This window comes from Triticum aestivum, chromosome 6B, assembly GCF_018294505.1.
Source record: "Triticum aestivum cultivar Chinese Spring chromosome 6B, IWGSC CS RefSeq v2.1, whole genome shotgun sequence".
In the NCBI taxonomy this organism is placed as follows: Eukaryota; Viridiplantae; Streptophyta; class Magnoliopsida; order Poales; family Poaceae; genus Triticum; species Triticum aestivum.
Genome location: NC_057810.1, coordinates 590,196,033 through 590,216,009, shown reverse-complemented (window position 1 = coordinate 590,216,009; position 19,977 = coordinate 590,196,033).

The following is a 19,977-nucleotide window of genomic DNA, read 5'->3' as shown; positions in this document are numbered from 1 at the left end:
TTGTTGTAGTTTATCTTCCGCTGCATATCAATTAGGTCATTTCTATTGTTTGTCTTTGAAACTTACAAGTTTTAAAGACTTTGATAAAAATCGCCTATTCACCCCCCTCTAGTCGATAACTAGCACTTTCACATTCAACTCATTCAACCATTTACTCATAGGATATAAGTGAAGCACACAAGTAAATGACAAACTACTCCAAAAAGATATAAGTGAAGATGAATGAGTAGCTAAATAATTATGCAACTATGTGAAGACTCTTTCCCATTAATGAATTTCAGATCTTGGTATTGTATTCAAGCAGCAAGAAAAACAAAATAAAATGGCATTGCAAGGATAGCACAACTCATGTGAAGAAGCAAAAACTTAGGCTCAACCGATACTAACCGATGATTGTCGAAGAAGAAAGGTGGGATGCCTACCGGGGCATCCCCAAGCTTAGATGCTTGAGACTTCTTGAAATATTATCTTGGGGTGCCATGGGCATACCCAAGCTTGAGCTTTTGTGTCTCCTTAATTCCTTTCATGTCACGGTTTCTCTTTTTATCAAAAGCTTCATTCACAACACACTCAACAAGACCTCGTGAGATAGGTTAGTATAAACCAATGCAAAACCATATCATCTTCTACTGTAAAAAATCACTAACATTATTATTCAACATTTAATACTGAATGTCTCTTCATATTTAATACTCCTATCCTCAAATAGAATCATTAAACAAGCAAGCATATGCAAACAATGCAAACGTAACAGCAATCTGCCAAAACAGTAAAGTCTGTAAAGAATGCAAGAGTATCATTACTTCCCTGACTCCAAAAATTATGAACTAAAATTCCCACTGTAATAAATTTATCATAGCTTAATATGCAAAAATATTCAACATTATACCATTCTCTGACTTTTCTAGGGAATTTTTGCAACAGCGGTGAACTTTCTGTTTTCAAACAGCAACATGTATACTAGGAAAATAAGCATGGCAAAGGCTATCCTTGACTTTTTTATTGAAACTAAAGATGCAAAACATTATTCGAAATAACAGCAAGCAAAAACTAACAAAAGAAAATGACGCTCCAAGCAAAACACATATCATGTGGCGAATAAAATTATAGCTCCAAGTAAAGTTACCGATGAACGAAGACGAAAGAGGGGATGCCATCCGGGGCATCCCCAAGCTTAGGATCTTGGTTGTCCTCGAATATTACCTTGGGGTGCCTTGGACATCCCCAAGCTTAGGCTCTTTCCACTCCTTATTCCACAGTCCATCGAATCTTTACCCAAAACTTGAAAACTTCAACCACACAAAACTCAAAACAAAACTCGTAAGCCCCGTTAGTATAAGAAAATAAAACCACCACTTAGGGTACTGTAATGAAGTCATTCTAAATCCATATTGGTGTTAAACCTACTGTATTCCAACTTCTCTATGGTTCATACCCTTACATACTAGCCATAGATTCATCAAAATAAGCAAACAACACAATGAAAACAGAATCTATCAAAAACAGAACAGTCTGTAGTAATCTGTATCAAACGTATACTTCTGGAACTCAAACAATTCTGAAATAAATTTCTGGACCTGAGGAATTTGTCTATTAATCATCTGAAAAAGAATCAACCTAAAATCACTCTCCAATAAAAAAGGGCAGCTAATCTCGTTAGTGCTAAAGTTTCTGTTTTCTACAGCAAGATCACATAAACTTCACCCAAGTCTTCCCAATGGTTCTACTTGGCACTTTATTGAAACAAAAGATATAAAACATGATTACTACAGTAGCATAATCATGTGGACACACAAAAAAACAGTAAGGATAAATACTGGGTTGTCTCCCAACAAGTGCTTTTCTTTAATCCCTTTTTAGATAGGCATGATGATGGCAATGATGCTCATATAAAAGATTAAAATTGAAACATAAAGAGAGCATCATGAAGAATATGACTAGCACATTTAAGCCTAACCCACTCCCTATGCATAGGTATTTTGTGAGCAAACAACTTATGGGAACAATAATCAACTATCATAGGATGGCACAACAATCATAACTGAAAGTGCTAGTTATCGACTAGAGGGGGGTGAATAGGCGATTTTTATCAAAGTCTTCAAAACGTGGAAGTTTTGAAGACAAATAATAGAAATGACCTAATTGATATGCAGCGGAAGATAAACTACAACAAGCAAACCATAGTCAAGTATGCAATAATGTGAAAGTACAAAGACTAATAGCAGCTTGGTAGTAAGGATCAGGATGGAAGATAGTATGAAGCCAACCAACGATAGTAGTCAAGCAATGAAGTCAAATAGGTACGACAAATAGGCAATGACTTCACGAAGACAAACTCAAAGTAAAGGGAGGGAGAGGACAGAACTAGTCACTTGTTGAAGACACATGATTTGTTGGACCAGTTCTAGTTGCTGTGACAACTGTACGTCTGGTTAGGGAGGCTGAGATTCAACTCAGAAGACCGCGTCTTCACCTTATTCCCCTTGAGCTAAGGACACACAGTCCTCGCCCAATCACTCTGGTAAGTCTTCAAGGTAGACTTCCGAACCTTCACAGACTTCGTTCACCGGCGATCCACAATGACTCTTGGATGCTCAGAACGCGACGCCTAACCGGTTGGAGGATACACAGTCCTCAAGTGTAATAAGTCTTCAGGTCACTTAGACAGAAAGACTTCAGTGATGCCTAACACTCTTTGGCTCTGGGTGTTTGGGCTTTGTCCTCGCAAGGATTTCTCTCTATCAAAGGCTTCGATGTGGGTTGCTCTCAAACAAAAAAAGCCGTGAACTAACTCTGAGCAGCCACCAATTTATGGTGTAGGGGTGGGCTATTTATAGCCACAAGGCAACCCGACCTGATATGTCCGAAATGACCCTGGGTCACTAAGGAACTGACACGTGTTCCAATGGTCAGATTTCAAACACACACTGCAACTTTACTTCGGCTACAAGCAAAGCTGACTCATCCAGCTCTGGATAAGATTTGCTCTCATTGTCTTCGCTCGAAGACATATGATTTGGGTTGAGCATCACTTCAGTCGTTCTGACTTTGTTCACTTGGACCCCACTTAACAGTACGGTGGTTCCTATGACTCAACAAAGAAGAAAAGGAAACAATGAAACAACATAGTCTTCGCGCTCCATAGTCTTCACTCAAGGTCTTCTCATGTCATAGTCTTCAATATGAATATCTTCACATACCACCATTGTCGCCAATGTCTTCATACATTTTAGGGGTCATCTCCGGTAGGTAAACTGAATCAATGAGGGTGGCACATACCACCTGCGTTATCCTGTAATTCTCACAAACGCATTAGTCCCTCAACCAACTTTGTCGTCAATACTCCAAAACCAACTAGGGGTGGCACTAGATGCACTTAGAATCTCCCCCTTTTTGGTGATTGATAACAAACTAGTTGAAGTTTTCAACGGGGATAAAGTATGTGAAATTGTAAAGGATAGGGTATTGTCTTCAAAAGTGGCAAAGGCTCCCCCTGAAGATGTGCATATAAGTAATTTGCTTTTGGAATGCAAATGCACATGGCAGGTTGTACTTGTGGAGATCCTCTTCAGCTTATGAAGATAATTCATCATGCATGAAATGATATAACTAAGAGAGTGACATGCATAATGAAAAATGGACGTCTCCAGAATGATCTAAGTGCAGAAGTTATCATCGCACATGGAAAAGCAAATAAGTAGCAGACGACCATCGAGTTTAAGTGTTACAACTCAAAGAACGAAATGTATCAAAAGCAAGAGTTGTAATCACTAGGCAAAATATAAAGCAACCGCCCATATGAACCCGCTTGAAGACTATCAAACTCATATGCTTCTCCCCCTTTTGTCAGGAATGACCAAAAAGGTTTGAAGACATAGAGCATCTACTCGTCCTCATGAGGAGTAGGTGAAGCAGCTGAATTGTCGTTGTTGTTTGGCGGTGCAGACGAACTTGGTGCAGTGTCGATGCGTGCAGAAGTAGGGGGCGGTGAAGTAGCATCATCTTCATCATCGATCACTTTGGCATTCACAGTTGCCGCGGAGGAGGAATAGTCAGAGTCTTCAAGGGATGGAGTTCGACATAGGACAACATTCCGTGGAGGAATGGAGTCAAACTTGAATCTTTCAGTGAAGCCATCGTCTTGAAGATCTGCTTCAGCATTGAGCAGTGTCAAACTCTTCCATGATCGCCGACAGGTCTCGTGAGTGACAAAGGCATTCTTGGTGGCAAGATTTCGAATGCGATTGACGTCCACCAAGAGGCTTTGCATCTGTCGCTTGAGCCAGAAGTGATGCTTGTCTTGTTTCTGATGCAGTGCCACAAGAAGTTCTCGGTCATTTAGGACGCGAGAGCGCTTCTTAGGCCTTTGGGCAATTGTGCTCTCAGTAGCTTCAGTTTGCGCACGATGAGGCAGACGAGTGTTCCCAGCCATTGGATAGACACGAGTTACTGCTTGGACTCCTTCCATGGGCTGAGTGAAGCTTTAGTGTTCAACATTTTGAAGACAAAGAGGCTTCTTGGCAGGCTCAGGGTATATGGCTTTAACTGACATATCAGCCTCTGGTAGAAAGATCAGATGATTGCGAGCAGAGGGCTGATAGTTGATAGCAGAGTGTATCTTGATGAGGCGCATGACCCATGGAGCATAGAATTTCAGGCCAAAAAGGTCAGATCCAGACGCAGCCAGTTGTCGGAGGAAGAATTCTTGTGCATTGAAGCTGTTGCCATTGAGGATGTAAAAGACCAATGTCTTCATGGCTCCTTCAAGTTTTGCAGCTGATGAATGCCCTTTGATAGGCCATAGAGTTCGCCTGATGATGTTATATATTGTGCGAGGCAGATACTCAAGGTCATCAACAAAGAACTCCTTTGGGTATTCAGCGTCAGGTGGCAGAGGCTTCATCATGCTCAACATCTAGCTCATGTTGGGCTCTGGCTTATGGAAGATGCTATCTAGTGCATTGCAGTGGAGTTGATAATTAGGTTCGAATAGCTCTCCGAGAGTGGGTAGGCCTGCAAGCTCAACGATGTCAAGAGCTTTGGCTTCATGACAAATATTTCCTGTCATCCACTCGAGAACCCATGTCTTTGTATCCCTGTTGTAGCCGCCAATGTGGAGGGTAGCATAGAATTGAAGCAAAAGTTCCTCATTCCAATGTCCTTTATCTGTCACAAAGCTGAGCAGACCTGCATCACGAAAGCAGTCAAGTGCTTCTTCTAAGCATGGCAGTCCAGCAATGGCTTCAGTGTCGAGGCACATATGAGGGAAAATGCGCCCTTGATCATACAGAACACAGGAGTAATAGCTTCGCTGCTGATAGCTCCAGAAACGATCAGATGATATTCTTGGCCTTGAGTAGGGGTTCTTTGCGCTGTCAAAGAAGGTGTTGTGGCTTTTGAAGCCATTTGCTTTGAAGGACCCTGTAGAGGTGGCAGTACCTGGGAACCTTGGCAGTCTTGGCTTTGGTTTCTAGACCTGACGCCTATGCTCAATATGATAATCAAACTGAGGACTAGAGGCATTAGGCGGAGGGACCAGAACGGGCCATTTGACAGTGATTAGCTGGCCATGGTTGTATGCTTGCTCAATTGTATGGGGCCTTGGTGGCGGAACAGGAGCAGTGTCAACAACAGTGGCTTCAGGCTGCACAACAGAAGCTTCAGGAGTAGTTGCAACATTGGCTTCTGGCGTATTGGTTGGTGCAGGCTCCACACTTGCTTCAGCCATGACTACGTCATTGGCTTCATTTGTTTTGGTGGTGGAAGCCTCAAGATTTTCAACCTCCACTTGATGAGCTGGAGGGTCTGGCACTGGCACGTTTACTTCAGGAACAACTTCTTCAGTAATGGGGGGAGTAGGGACACGTTCTTCTTCTTGTTCGTCATCGGCTGATGCAGCCGGATTGTCTTCAGCAGCTTTAGCTTCAGACACGGAGACATTCACAGTCGGAGTGGCTTCTAGAAACACTTGACATGCAACAGATTGGTGGTTCACTTCTCCTTCTGGAACGCTCGAAAGAGGGACTTGAGGCCTTGGTCCTTTGCGAAGCCTGTGTAATACGGGCGACGCCTTTGGAGATGGAGTTGGCTAGGCCTCATCCTCTTTTTCTTGCACAGGTGGTGTGACTTGTTGTTGTTGGGGAGTACTCGGGGAGTCTTGTTGTTGTGGGTGATCAGCCCATGATGCATCCTGAGCAATTGGCGTCAGAGGACGACCAATGCTGATGAGTTCACTGTTCGTGAGAACAGGCGATGATACCAAGTTGTGTTTGATCTGAGGAAGAACTACATCATCTTCAACATTGTCATTGTGACCAATGTTTTCAGCAGCGGTGGGATCAATTGCTGGAATGTCTTCAGCTTCGTGAGCCTCTGTGGAAGCAGGCTCATGAACTATCATCCGTCGTTCTTGGTGTTCAGATGCAGGGCGAACCATTGAGATATGTTCTACAACTAAGGGCTCTGTGGGAGCAGCCCGATTCTTCTTGGTTTTGCACTTCTTCTTGGAGGGAGCAACATCAGAGGCTTCTGTATTTTCCTTTTTCTGGCTTCAGCCTCGGCAGCCCTCATCTTCTTCAGTTCTAAAGTGGTTGACATGACCTTTGGCTTTGAGCCAGTCATGCTGCTTGGGAAGACTATGCGAGGTTCATCCTGCCTTGAAGGTGCAGATTGGTCAGTTGATAGCTTCTTCTTCTTTGCAGCCATTCTGGGGTCAATGCCAGGACGACCAAGAGCCTTGCGCTTCTCAGCCTCATTGTAGGCTAGCACACACTTGTCAGCCAGACTCTTCATGCGCTCACGAGAGCCTCTAGCTTCTTCACGCTTCTTGTGAAAGGCTTCTTTGAGCTCGTGCAACATGATCTTGAAGTTTTTGACATCTTGCACGCTGAGCTTGGCCACATGCTTCTTGAACTGAGCTTTCTCATGGTCAATCTTGTGCTTCAGTTCAACGATGCACTGAGCAAGAGCTAGCTCAGAAGCAATGGCGCCATTGAAAGTGACGCAGAGGCCAATGGGAAGTCGCAGATCATCAAAGCTGAGATTTGGGGTGTCGAACCACTCATCAATGAAGTTATGGATGATTGCCACATCAAAGAGAGGAAAATCATTGAAGATCTCTGCTTCTTCCTTGCTCTTGATCAGTTGCTCAAGAGCATCATCTGCAAGATCTTCATCGCTGGACAGATCAATGTGCTCTTCTCGCAGAATGGCAGCAGGAGTCAATGTCTGATCAGTATTCTTGACGATTTTCTTTTTCTTCTCCGTCTTCTTGGAGATGCGTGATAGATCTTCAGACTGCACACTGTCTTCAGGAGGTGCAGTGACCAGTGGCCTTGCACGTGAAGCTTTTGGAGGAGCAGCTGATCGTGAAGCCTTATTCTTCTTTAGCTTCTGCTGCTTTGGAGTAGGAGCTGGGGCTTCATTAGTGTCAGCATCATTATCAGAACGATCCACTTTGGCACCTTGGACCAAGATGTAAGTGATGAGGCCATCAAGGTTTGAAAAGGGGTCGATGACATTGGGTTCTACATCACGTGAGCCGTCAGCACGGGGAGCAGAGGGACCAGGGTTGAAGTCTAATCCCAATGACTTCTTGTTTTCCTTGGCTGATGCCTTTGCATGCTGGAAGTTGCGCTTAAAGAGATTATCGTCACGACACCAGAGCAATGATGATGGGTCGGCATTTTCAGGCTGAGGTCCACGGACCATACAAGGATAGAAACCCTGTGCAATAGCTTCAGCTCTGTTATTGGGTGGAAGGCCTCGATAGAGAATATCACGCCAAGGACTTTTGATGGCATTCTTCTCAGCGTATTCCTGGGTCACGAACTTGTATTTGAACCATTGTTCAGTCCAATATCATCGAATCCATTGGATTCGTGTCTTGCACTGATTATAATCCTCTTCAGGATCTGTCTTGTAAAGCTCTGTGAGGTCATCAGGCAAATCTTTTGATGTTCCCCCTCGACGCTGTCTGCCGCCCTTCCTTAATGATTTCTCTGCAGCCATGAACTTCAAACTGAACGGCTTCAACATGTTCAAAGGCTTCAAAGGCTTTCGCTTGCTGGACAAACAGGAACTGGCTTCGGGAGAGTTAATGTGTTGCTGTAAGAATTCTGCAAACGAATGCAGACTATGAGAACCAAGGGATTCTCCAACGGATATGTACCTGTGACAGCATTAGAGATGCGAGGGAAGGGGAAGAGGTCATATGCATTCTCAGAAGATTTTGAAGATAAATCAGTTTGAAGACATTGACCTCATGATGCGAAGACATTCAATTATATGTTGAGAGTTGGTTCCAGATTTGTACGAATCCGTGAATAAGTACAAGTGAGGAATCTAACTAGATATGAAGCTTAAGTGAATATACTAGGCAGTATGAGATGCAGACAGAATATATCTAACATTGTATAGGCAGAAACCAATTTTGGTAAATAGGATGAATCATTGAGGATCAAAAAGATGGTAAAAATAGAGTTGTATTTACCACACGAAGAACTGCTAGATGGGATGAATAGGAGACCGAGCAGTTCAATCCACCGTGCCCTAACTTGGCGACGGAGGACACCTACGGCGGCGGTGGAGAGGACGATGTCCGCGGCCGGCGTGAGGACGGCGTCGGAGAAGTCACGACAGCTAAGCGCTTCGTCGCCGGCGTCGTCGAGAGCTAGCAGTGGCGCTAGGGTTTTGACGAGGTGGAGAGGTGGAAGAAGGTTTTCTTTACCGCAGGGGACATGTATTTATAAGGAAGTGTGAGGCATAGCGCAATTACGCTGGTGCCCCTAGCGGTTCACATCTGAGGGGCACGTGGCAAGCATGCAACATACTCAGAGTTGTCCCATGTTCCCACGCCCGCCAGGTTTGTCGGATGGTTGTTCCGGCTTCTTCCGATTTCAAAAAATAAGGATGAATCATTTAAAACAGACTTAATGTTTGTCTCTGTGTCTTCTGCTGACAAGGATGCAGAGAAGACATTTGACAGTTTCAATAGAATGCATAGGATTTGGATAGATAGAGTTTGAGATAGAAAGCATAGAGAGATTAGGGTCCGATCACATTCACTTAGTTCAAAAGATTCAACAAGGAAGACATAGCTATAAGTGAATGCTGTAGAGGACAGAACACTAGTATATATATCGGAAAGCAATCAAATCAACATAGTGAAGTAAATCATGAAGATAAGTTGAAATTTGAAGACAAACCAAATTTGAAGACATTACAAAAATAACGCCATGAGTGAAACACTTCAAACTGAGAAATTTGGTGGTGGCGTTACCCACTGTATAGGAAGTATTAGACCCAGACACGGCGCACAATTATCGTGGCGCTCCGAAGTCAAATTCCACGTTAATGTATTCACACTCAGAATGTAAGTCTTCATTGATTGAAGATATACTTTACTTCGTGTGTTGCACATCTAAATCATCAACATGCATAAGTGTTAGGATGTGTGCCTGATCACAGGACATTTGAGGATTCCAAGATATTTAGCTCACACCGTAACTTGCAAAACCTTTTCTCATCCAAGGGCCTTGTGAACATATCCGCCAGTTGCTCTTCAGTGTTGACGTGAATGATGTCAATATCTTTCTTCATGACCTGATCTCTAAGAAAGTGATGACGAATTTCAATGTGCTTTGTCTTCGAGTGCTGGACTGGATTGTTGGCAATCTTGATGGCGCTTTCGTTGTCGCAGAAGAGAGGTACTTGTTTCAGATTGATGCCATAGTCCTTGAGAGTTTGCTTCATCCATAGAAGCTGAGCGCAGCAAGATCCAGCAGCAAAATATTCAGATTCAACAGTTGAGAGTGATACACAGTTTTGCTTCTTTGAAGACCAACAGACAAGTGATCGTCCCAGAAAGTGACATGTGCCTGATGTAGACTTGCGATCCACCCTGTAACCAGCATAATCAGCATCCGAGAATCCAACCAGATCAAATTTTGAGCCCTTTGGATACCATAATCCGAGTGTTGGGGTGTAAGCCAAATATCGAAGAATTTGCTTCACAGCTAAGTGATGCGATTCCTTTGGTGCCTCTTGGAATCGAGCACACATGCCAACACTAAGCATAATATCTGGCCTAGATGCACATAGGTAAAGTAAAGAACCAATCATGGAGCGGTATACCTTTTGATCGAACTATTTACCATTGTCGTCGGGACCCAGATGGTGTTTGGCTGGCATTGGCGTTGTGTAACCTTTGCAATCTTGCATTCCAAACTTCTTCAGACAGTCTTTGAGATATTTTTCTTGAGATATGAAGATGCCATTCCTTTGCTGATGAATTTGAAGACCAAGGAAGAACTTCAGCTCACCCATCATGGACATCTGATATTGCTCTTGCATCATGTATCCAAACTCATCACTATACTTCTGGTTGGTGCAGCCGAAGATAATGTCATCCACATATATTTGGCACACAAACAGTTCACCATCATATGTCTTCGTGAAGAGTGTTGGATCGAGGGATCCAGGTTTGAAGCCTTTGCTCTTCAGGAAGTCTTTGATCGTATCATACCAAGCACGAGGAGCTTGTTTGAGGCCATACAATTCTTTGTTTAGCTTGTACACCATATCGGGATGTTTTGGATCTTCAAAGCCAGGTGGTTGAGCAACATACACTTCTTCTTCAATCTTTCCGTTAAGGAATGCACTCTTCACATCCATTTGATATAGTAAGATGTTGTGGTGGTTAGCATAGGCTAGCAGTATGCGAATAGCTTCAAGCCTAGCCACAGGAGCAAATGTTTCATCGAAGTCAATTCCTTCAACTTGAGTATATCCTTGAGCCACAAGACGTGCTTTGTTTCTGACGACTTGACCATGCTCATCTTGCTTGTTTTGATATATCCATTTTGTGCCAATAATGTTATGCTTGCGAGGGTCAGGACGCTTGACTAGTTCCCAAACATTGTTCAGCTTGAACTGTTGAAGTTCTTCTTGCATAGCTTGAATCCATTCAGGTTCCATAAAGGCTTCAGCAACTTTCTTGGGTTCTGATATTGACACAAACGAAAAGTGCCCACAGAAATTTGCTATCTGTGTTGCTCTGGAGCGAGTAAGTGGACCAGGTGCATTGATGCTATCAATTATCTTCTCAATTTGTACTTCATTTGCAACACGAGGATGAACTGGACGAAGACCTTGCTCTTGCCGATCATTGTCATCATTGGGAGGATTGTCTTCGATCTGAGCATTGTCTTCAGGTTGGTTTGGTGCAGAAATGATAAGTTCCTCTTCAGGCTGTGTTTCAGAAGGCATGATTTCACCAGTTCCCATCAGCTTGATAGATTCGCTGGGCGGAGCTTCATCTAGTGTACTTGGCAGGAGCTCTCTTTGTGAACCATTGGTTTCATCAAATCGCACGCCCACAGTTTCAACAATTTTGTAGAGATAGAGGTTGAAGACTCTGTAAGAGTGCGAGTCCTTTCCGCAACCGAGCATGAAGCCTTCGTGAGCTTTAGGTGCAAATTTTGACTTGTGATGGGGACCCTTGATCCAGCACCTAGCACCAAATACTCTGAAGTAGATGACATTTGGCTTCTTGCCAGTAAGGAGATCATAGGATGTTTTGTTCAGAAGCTTATGGATGTAAACACGATTGATGATGTGACATGCTGTATCAATAGCTTCAGGCCAGAACTTTCTTGGTGTCTTGTACTCGTCGAGCATTGTTCGAGCCATCTCAATGAGGGTTCTGTTCTTGCGCTCTACGATGCCATTTTGCTGAGGTGTGTATGGAGCAGAAAACTCATGAGTGATTCCCATTGTATCCAGATAAAGATCAAGCACGGTGTTCTTGAACTCAGTGCCGTTGTCACTTCTGATATGCTTGATCTTGACGCCATAATTGTTCATGGCTCGATTGGCGAAGCGTCTGAAGACATCTTGCACTTCAGTCTTGTAGAGAATTATGTGCACCCATGTATATCTTGAGTAGTCATCAACAATGACGAAGCCATAGAGACAAGCAGTTGTTGTGAGGGTAGAGTAGTGAGTAGGGCCAAATAAGCCCATGTGTAACAGCTCGAAGGGTTGAGATTTCGTCATGATTGTCTTCGAGGGGTGCTTTGCCCTAGTCATCTTTCCAGCTTCGCAGGCACCACACAAATGATCCTTCTTGAACTTGACACCCTCGATGCCTATGACATGCTTATTCTTGACGAGTGTGTGTAAGTTCCTCATGCCAGCATGCCCCAGCCTCTGATGCCAGAGCCAGTATTCTGAAGCTTTTGCAAGAAGACATACGGCACGTTGTGGACCTGCTGAGAAATCTACCATGTATAGATCATCTTTCCGATACCCTTCAAAGACTAGAGACTTGTTAGATTCCATTAGTACAAGGCAACAATATTTTCCGAATAACGAAATCATGTTCAAGTCACAAAGCATTGAGACAGACATTAAGTTGAAACCAAGGGATTCAACAAGCATCACTTTATCCATGTGTTGATCCTTTGAGATTGCAACTCTACCTAGACCCAATACCTTGCTTTTACCAGTGTCAGCAAATGTGATGTGACTCTTGTCTGATGGACGTAAGGTTGAGTCCATGAGAAGACTTCGATCACTAGTCATATGATTAGTGCATCCACTGTCCATAATCCATTCTGAAGCATGAGGTGTCATACCCTTGGCACCACGTGCCATGAAGTAGTAGGTGGGAGCAGGATCATCCTTGCCATCAGCTTCAGCGTTGGTGTGGAAGTCATTGTCTTCAGTGTTGAAGATGTACTTGACAACATAGGCTGTGGCTAGAGCCAGACTTGCAACGCCAGGGTCAGATTCCTCTTCAGACTCCACCTCCGCCTCCTCAGAAGCAGAAACCTCCTCTGAATCCATTTCCTTGCCAACAAAAGCACGAACCTTGATAGATGAGCTCTTCTTATGAGATGAAGACCTTGATGAGGACTTGGAAGAAGACTTTGAAGATTTCTTCTTCTTGTCATCAGAATCATATTCCTTGCTCTTCTTCTTCTTCTTCTCATTGTCCCACTGTGGACACTCAAAGATATAGTGTCCAGGTTTCTTGCACTTGTGACATGTTCTCTTCTTGTTGTCATGAGTGGAAGCTTCATCATTTCTTGAGCTAGATCGTGAAGACTTTCTGAAGCCCTTCTTCTTGGTGAACTTCTGGAACTTCTTCACAAGCATAGCAAGTTCCTTTCCAATGTCTTCAGGATCATCAGAACCGCAGTCAGATTCTTCTTCAGATGAGGAAACAACTTTTGCCTTCAAAGCACGAGTTCGGCCATAGTTGGGACCATAGATATCTCTTTTCTCAGAAAGCTGGAACTCATGTGTGTTGAGCCTCTCAAGTATATCAGACGGATTGAGTGTCTTGAAGTCAGGGCGTTCTTGTATCATGAGGGCAAGGGTGTCAAAGGAGCTGTCAAGTGATCTCAGTAGTGTCTTGATGATTTCATGCTTGGTAATCTCAGTGGTGCCGAGAGCCTGAAGCTCATTTGTGATGTCGGTGAGGCGATCAAACATGAGCTGGACATTTTCATTGTCGTTTCTCTTGAAGCAGTTGAAGAGGTTGCGAAGAACACTTATCCTTTGGTCTCTCTGGGTTGAGACGCCTTCGTTGACCTTGGATAGCCAGTCCCAGACTAGCTTTGACGTTTCCAGAGCACTCACACGGCCATACTGTCCTTTGGTCAGATGACCACAGATGATGTTCTTTGCAGTAGAGTCCAGTTGAATGAACTTCTTGACATCAGTAGGGGTGACACCTTCACCAGTTTTGGGAACACCGTTCTTGACGACATATGAGAGGTCGACATCAATGGCTTCAAGATGCATGCGCATCTTATTCTTCCAGTAGGGATATTCAGTTCCATCGAATATGGTGCAAGCATCGGATACTTTGACTATCCCTGCAGTCGACATAGCTAAACTCTAGGTGGTTAAACCGAATCACACAGAACAAGGGAGTACCTTGCTCAGATACCAATTGAAAGTGCTAGTTATCGACTAGAGGGGGGGTGAATAGGCGATATTTATCAAAGTCTTCAAAACGTGGAAGTTTCAAAGTCAAATAATAGAAATGACCTAATTGATATGCAGCGGAAGATAAACTACAACAAGCAAACCATAGTCAAGTATGCAATAATGTGAAAGTACAAAGACTAATAGCAGCTTGGTAGTAAGGATCAGGATGGAAGATAGTATGAAGCCAACCAATGATAGTAGTCAAGCAATGAAGTCAAATAGGTACGACAAATAGGCAATGACTTCACGAAGACAAACTCAAAGTAAAGGGAGGGAGAGGATAGAACCAGTCACTTGTTGAAGACACAGGATTTGTTGGACCAGTTCCAGTTGTTGTGACAACTATACGTCTGGTTAGGGAGGCTGAGATTCAACTCAGAAGACCGCGTCTTGACCTTATTCCCCTTTAGCTAAGGACACACAGTCCTCTCCCAATCACTCTGGTAAGTCTTCAAGGTAGACTTCCGAACCTTCACAGATTTCGTTCACCGGCGATCCACAATGACTCTTGGATGCTCAGAACGCGAAGCCTAACTAGCTAGAGGATACACAGTCCTCAAGTGTAATAAGTCCTCAGGTCACTCAGACAAAAAGACTTCAGTGATGCCTAACACTCTTTGGCTCTGGGTGTTTGGGCTTTGTCCTCGCAAGGATTTCTCTCTCTCAAAGGCTTCGAGGTGGGTTGCTCTCAGATGACAAAAGCCGTGAAATAAGTCTGAGCAGCCACCAATTTATGGTGTAGGGGTGGGCTATTTATAGCCACAAGGCAACCCGACCTGATATGTCCGAAATGACCCTGGGTCACTAAGGAATTGACACGTGTTCCAACGGTCAGATTTCAAACACACACGGCAACTTTACTTCGGCTACAAGCAAAGCTGACTCATCCAGCTCTGGATAAGTTTTGCTCTCATTGTCTTCGCTCGAAGACATAGGATTTGGGTTGAGCATCACTTTAGTCATTCTGACTTTGTTCACTTGGACCCCACTTAATAGTACGGTGGTTCCTATGACTCAACAAAGAAGAAAAGGAAACAACAAAACAACACAGTCTTCGCGCTCCATAGTCTTCACTCAATGTCTTCTCATGTCATAGTCTTCAATATGAATATCTTCACATACCACCATTGTCGTCAATGTCTTCATACATTTTTAGGGGTCATCTCCGGTAGGTAAACCGAATCAATGAGGGACACTACCTGCGTTATCCTGTAATTCTCACAAACGCATTAGTCCCTCAACCAACTTTGTCGTCAATACTCCAAAACCAACTAGGGGTGGCACTAGATGCACTACAATAACTTCAAGATTTTCAACACATAGAGAGGAAACTTGACATTATTGCAATTCCTACAAGCATAAGTTCCTCCCTCATAATAATTTTCAGTAGCATCATGAATGAATTCAACAATATAACCAGCACCTAAAGCATTCTTTTCATGATCTACAAGGATAGAAAATTTACTATTCTCCACATAAGCAAATTTCTTCTCATGAATAGTAGTGGGAACAAACTCAACAAAAAAACTATCCTGTGGGGCATAATCCAATTGAAAACTAAAATCATGATGACAAGTTTCATGGTTATCATTATTCTTAATAGCATACAAGTCATCACAATAATTATCATAGACAACAAATTTATTCTCATAATCAATTGGAACCTCTTCCTAAATAGTGGAATCATCACTAAATAAAGTTGACACTCTTCCAAATACACTTTCATATTCATCATAATAAGATTCAATATCCTCCAAAATAGTGGGATCAATACTACCTAAAGTTGACACTCTTCCAAACCCACTTTCATCAATATAATCATCATAAATAGGAGGCATGCTTTCATCACAAAAAATATTCTCATCAAAACTTGGGGGACAAAAAATATCATATTCATCAAACATAGCTTCCCCAAGCTTGTGGCTTTGCATATCATTAGCATCATGGATATTCAAGGAATTCATACTAACAACATTGCAATCATGCTCATCATACAAAGATCTAGTACCAAACATTCTAATGCATTCTTCCTCTAGCACTTGAGCACAATTTTCCTTTCCATTATACTCACGAAAGATATTAAAAAGATGAAGCGTATGAGACAAACTTAACTCCTTTTTTTGTAGTTTTCTTTTATACACTAAACTAGTGATAAAACAAGAAACAAAGAGATTCGATTGCAAGATCTAAAGATATACCTTCAAGCACTCACCTCCCCGGCAACGGCGCCAGAAAAGAGCTTAGTTGACGGGGTGTGAGTGAGTGCCCATTACCTAGCCTCCCCGGCAATGGCGCCAGAAAAGAGCTTGATGTCTATTACACAACCTTCTTCTTGTAGACGTTGTTGGGCCTGCAAGTGCACAGGTTTGTAGGACAGTAGCAAATTTCCCTCAAGTGGATGACCCAAGGTTTATCAATCCATAGGAGGTGTAGGATGAAGATGGTCTCTCTCAAACAACCCTGCAACCAAATAACAAAGAGTCTCTTGTGTCCCCAACACACCCAATACAATGGTAAATTGTATAGGTGCACTAGTTTGGCGAAGAGATGGTGAAACAAGTGCAAAATAGATAGTAGATAAAGGTATTTGTAATCTGAAATTATAAAAACAGCAAGGTAACAAGTGGTAAAAGTGAGCGTAAACGGTATTGCAATGATAGGAAACAAGGCCTAGGGTTCATACTTTCACTAGTGCAAGTTCTCTCAACAATAATAACATAGATAGATCATATAACAATCCCTCAACATGCAACAAAGAGTCACTCCAAAGACACTAATAGCGGAGAATGAACGAAGAGATTATGGTAGGGTACGAAACCACCTCAAAGTTATTCTTTCGGATCAATCTATTCAAGAGTTCGTAATAGAATAACACCTTAAGACACAAATCAACCAAAACCCTAATGTCACCTAGATTCTCCATTGTCACCACAAGTATCCGTGGGCATGATTATAGGATATGCATCACACAATCTCATATTCATCTATTCAACCAACACAAAGTACTTCAAAGAGTGCCCCAAAGTTTCTACCGGAGAGTCAAGAACCTGTGCCAATCCCTATGCATAGGTGAAAGGATCGATATGGTTGACTAGAGGGGGGGGGGTGAATAGGCAACTAACAATTTTTAGACTTTTCTTTAACAAATTAAAACTTGCAATGAAATAGGTTGTCTAGATGTGCAACTACATGGACAACCTAAATGATGCAAAGACAATAAGCACACAAGCAAGCAATGGATATAACACAAGTAAGCTTGCAAAAGAAAAGGGACAAGATAACCAAGAGTGGAGCCGGTGGAGACAAGGATGTGTTACCGAAGTTCCTTCCTTTTAAGGGGAAGTACGTCTCCGTTAGAGCGGTGTGGAGGCACAATGCTCCCCAAGAAGCCACTAGGGACACCATAATCTCCTCACGCCCTCACACAATGCGAGATGCCGTGATTCCACTATTGGAGCCCTTGAAGGCGGCAACCGGACCTTTACAAACAAGATTGGGGCTATCTCCACAACACTTGGAGGCTCCCAACAACACCACGAAGCTTCACCACAATGGAGTATGGCTTCGAGGTGACCTCAACCGTCTAGGGTGCTCAACACCCAAGAGTAACAAGATCCGCTAGGGATAAGTGGGGGGAATCAAATTTCTCTTGGTGGAACTGTAGATCTGGGCCTTCTCAACCAATCCCGAGAAAATCAACAAGTTTGATTGGCTAGGGAGAGAGATCGGGCAAAAATGGAGCTTGGAGCAACAATGGAGCTTTGGGGGAAAGAGGTAGGTCAACTTTGGGGAATAAGACCCCCTTTTATAGTGGGAGGAGCAAACCAACCGTTATCCCACTCACCAGCCCCGCACAGAGCGGTACTACCGCTAGGGAAGAGCGGTACTACCGCTCCGGGCGGTACTACCGCTCGACCAAGCGGTACTGCCGCGCTCCCCGGGGCCCTGACCCCAGGGCGGTACTACCGCTAGTGAAGAGTGGTACTACCACTCAGGGCAGTACTACCGCTCCCACTACCTCCCTTAGTGCCGCAAAACCCAACACGAAAAACTTCGTTCAAGAATCGAGGCGGAAGTAGCCCAGACGCACAGCGGTACTACGGCCGAAAGTCCCAAGCGGTACTACCGCTAGGAGAGCGGTACTACCGCTCTAAGAGCGGTACTACCGCTGGGGAGCTTCGGCGGTACTACCGCTGTGGTCGCGGTACTACTGCTAGGGTAGAGCAAAGCATAGCAAGGGGAAAACGGCAGCTCTAGAGATGCGGAAGGAAAGACGACGGGTGTGATAACGATGTGTACGTGTGATTCCACCCAAGCTTTACCAAAGCGTATCCCCTCTTGATAGTACGGTGACTCCTATGAAACTAGTCCACCAACAACAAAACGAAGGAGCTACACTGTCTTGAATTACAACACCGAGGGGAGGAAATCGTCCCGTGCCAATGGATGAATCTCTGAAAGAACTAAACACACACGATTAGTCCGCACAAGCATTGTCATCAATCACCAAAACATATTGAGGATAAATATGCCCTTACAATCTCCCCCTTTTTGGTGGATTGCTGACAATAAGGGATTTGCACAAAATGATAGATATAGGATAAGCGCATAAGCACAACCGTCCTAAAATGTAGAAGGGCTCCCCCTGGATGTGTGCTACCTAGAAAAGTGCTTTGGACTGCACGACACAGATGCCAGGATCAATGCTCCCCCTACATTTTAGAGACCAACTACCTAAGCAAGATATGAGAGCAACATATATATAAAATGATAAGCATGGAACTCATAAGCTAGATAGACAGAGATAATGATACGGAAAGGTAAGGTAGCATATGTCTCACACCATATGACTCGAGCTTAGGTCTTACTGATAGAACCAGTACTTAGGTCTCACTGACACAAACCAAATAAAGCAACAAGCGAAAGCACAAACACAAAAGACGGAAGACACAAAGGGCAAATCCCTAAACTCTCTCCCCCTTTGGCATCGAAACACCAAAAAGGAGAGGGAGTGTTGCTACGGCTCCAGGTGAAGGCAAACGAGGGACACCCATCAGATCTCAGAGGGATCATCTGCGTTACCATCATCAGCCGGGAAGTGCTCAGCATCAGAATCAGTCCAAGGGCAGTGCTGCTGAATCCACTCCTCCTCCTCGGTAAGCTGATCCTCAGAACCACTAATCACAATAGCACCCATCTGACGCATGAGCTCCTTGTGGCGACCTCAGGCCTTCTTCTCAGCCACATGAGTCATGTACTGACCGTGAGACTCCATGCAAAACAGCTTCTTCACCTTGATCTTGAGCTTCTTGGCCCAAGAGGGCTCTGCCTCAGAAGGCACGTAGTCATCATCTTCGTCCTCAGCCTCAGCCCCAATCTCCTCCTCAGTCTCCATGGCAGCGGAAGATGAAGGAACTCCAGTCCTAGGGGCCTGAGTGCCCCAGTTATCCTTCTTCCTTAGACGCTTGACATCGTGAGAAACCAACTCTCCAATCTCCAGCACCACCTTGGGATAGACACGATCCCAGGCCTTCTCAATGAGCAGCATAATGAACGGACCATAAATCGGGCACTTGCGCTCGGAGATAGCAGAAACCAGCTCAGACCACATAACATGAGAGATATCCAAGGACTCTCCGGTGCTCTGCACCTTCTCCCGCTGACAGAAGAGAAGCATGTCCACGAGATAAGAGTGAACCTGGTCCAGATTCCCGATGCGAGGGAAAAGAGTCTCTCTGAAGATACGGTGAAGAATATCCAGATAGGCAGGCAGCACATAGGTCTCCTTCTTCGTCTCAGGGTTGATCCTCAGAGTGCAGAAGGGCCACAGAGCTTGCTTGTGAGTGGAATTAGCACGACGGTGGGGGCGAAAGCCGACAGAAGACTCAAGACCTAGATCTTCCACCCCGATCAACTGCATGAACGCTTTCCACTTGACAGACAGCAACTTGCCATTTGTCATCCAAGTTAGAGTCC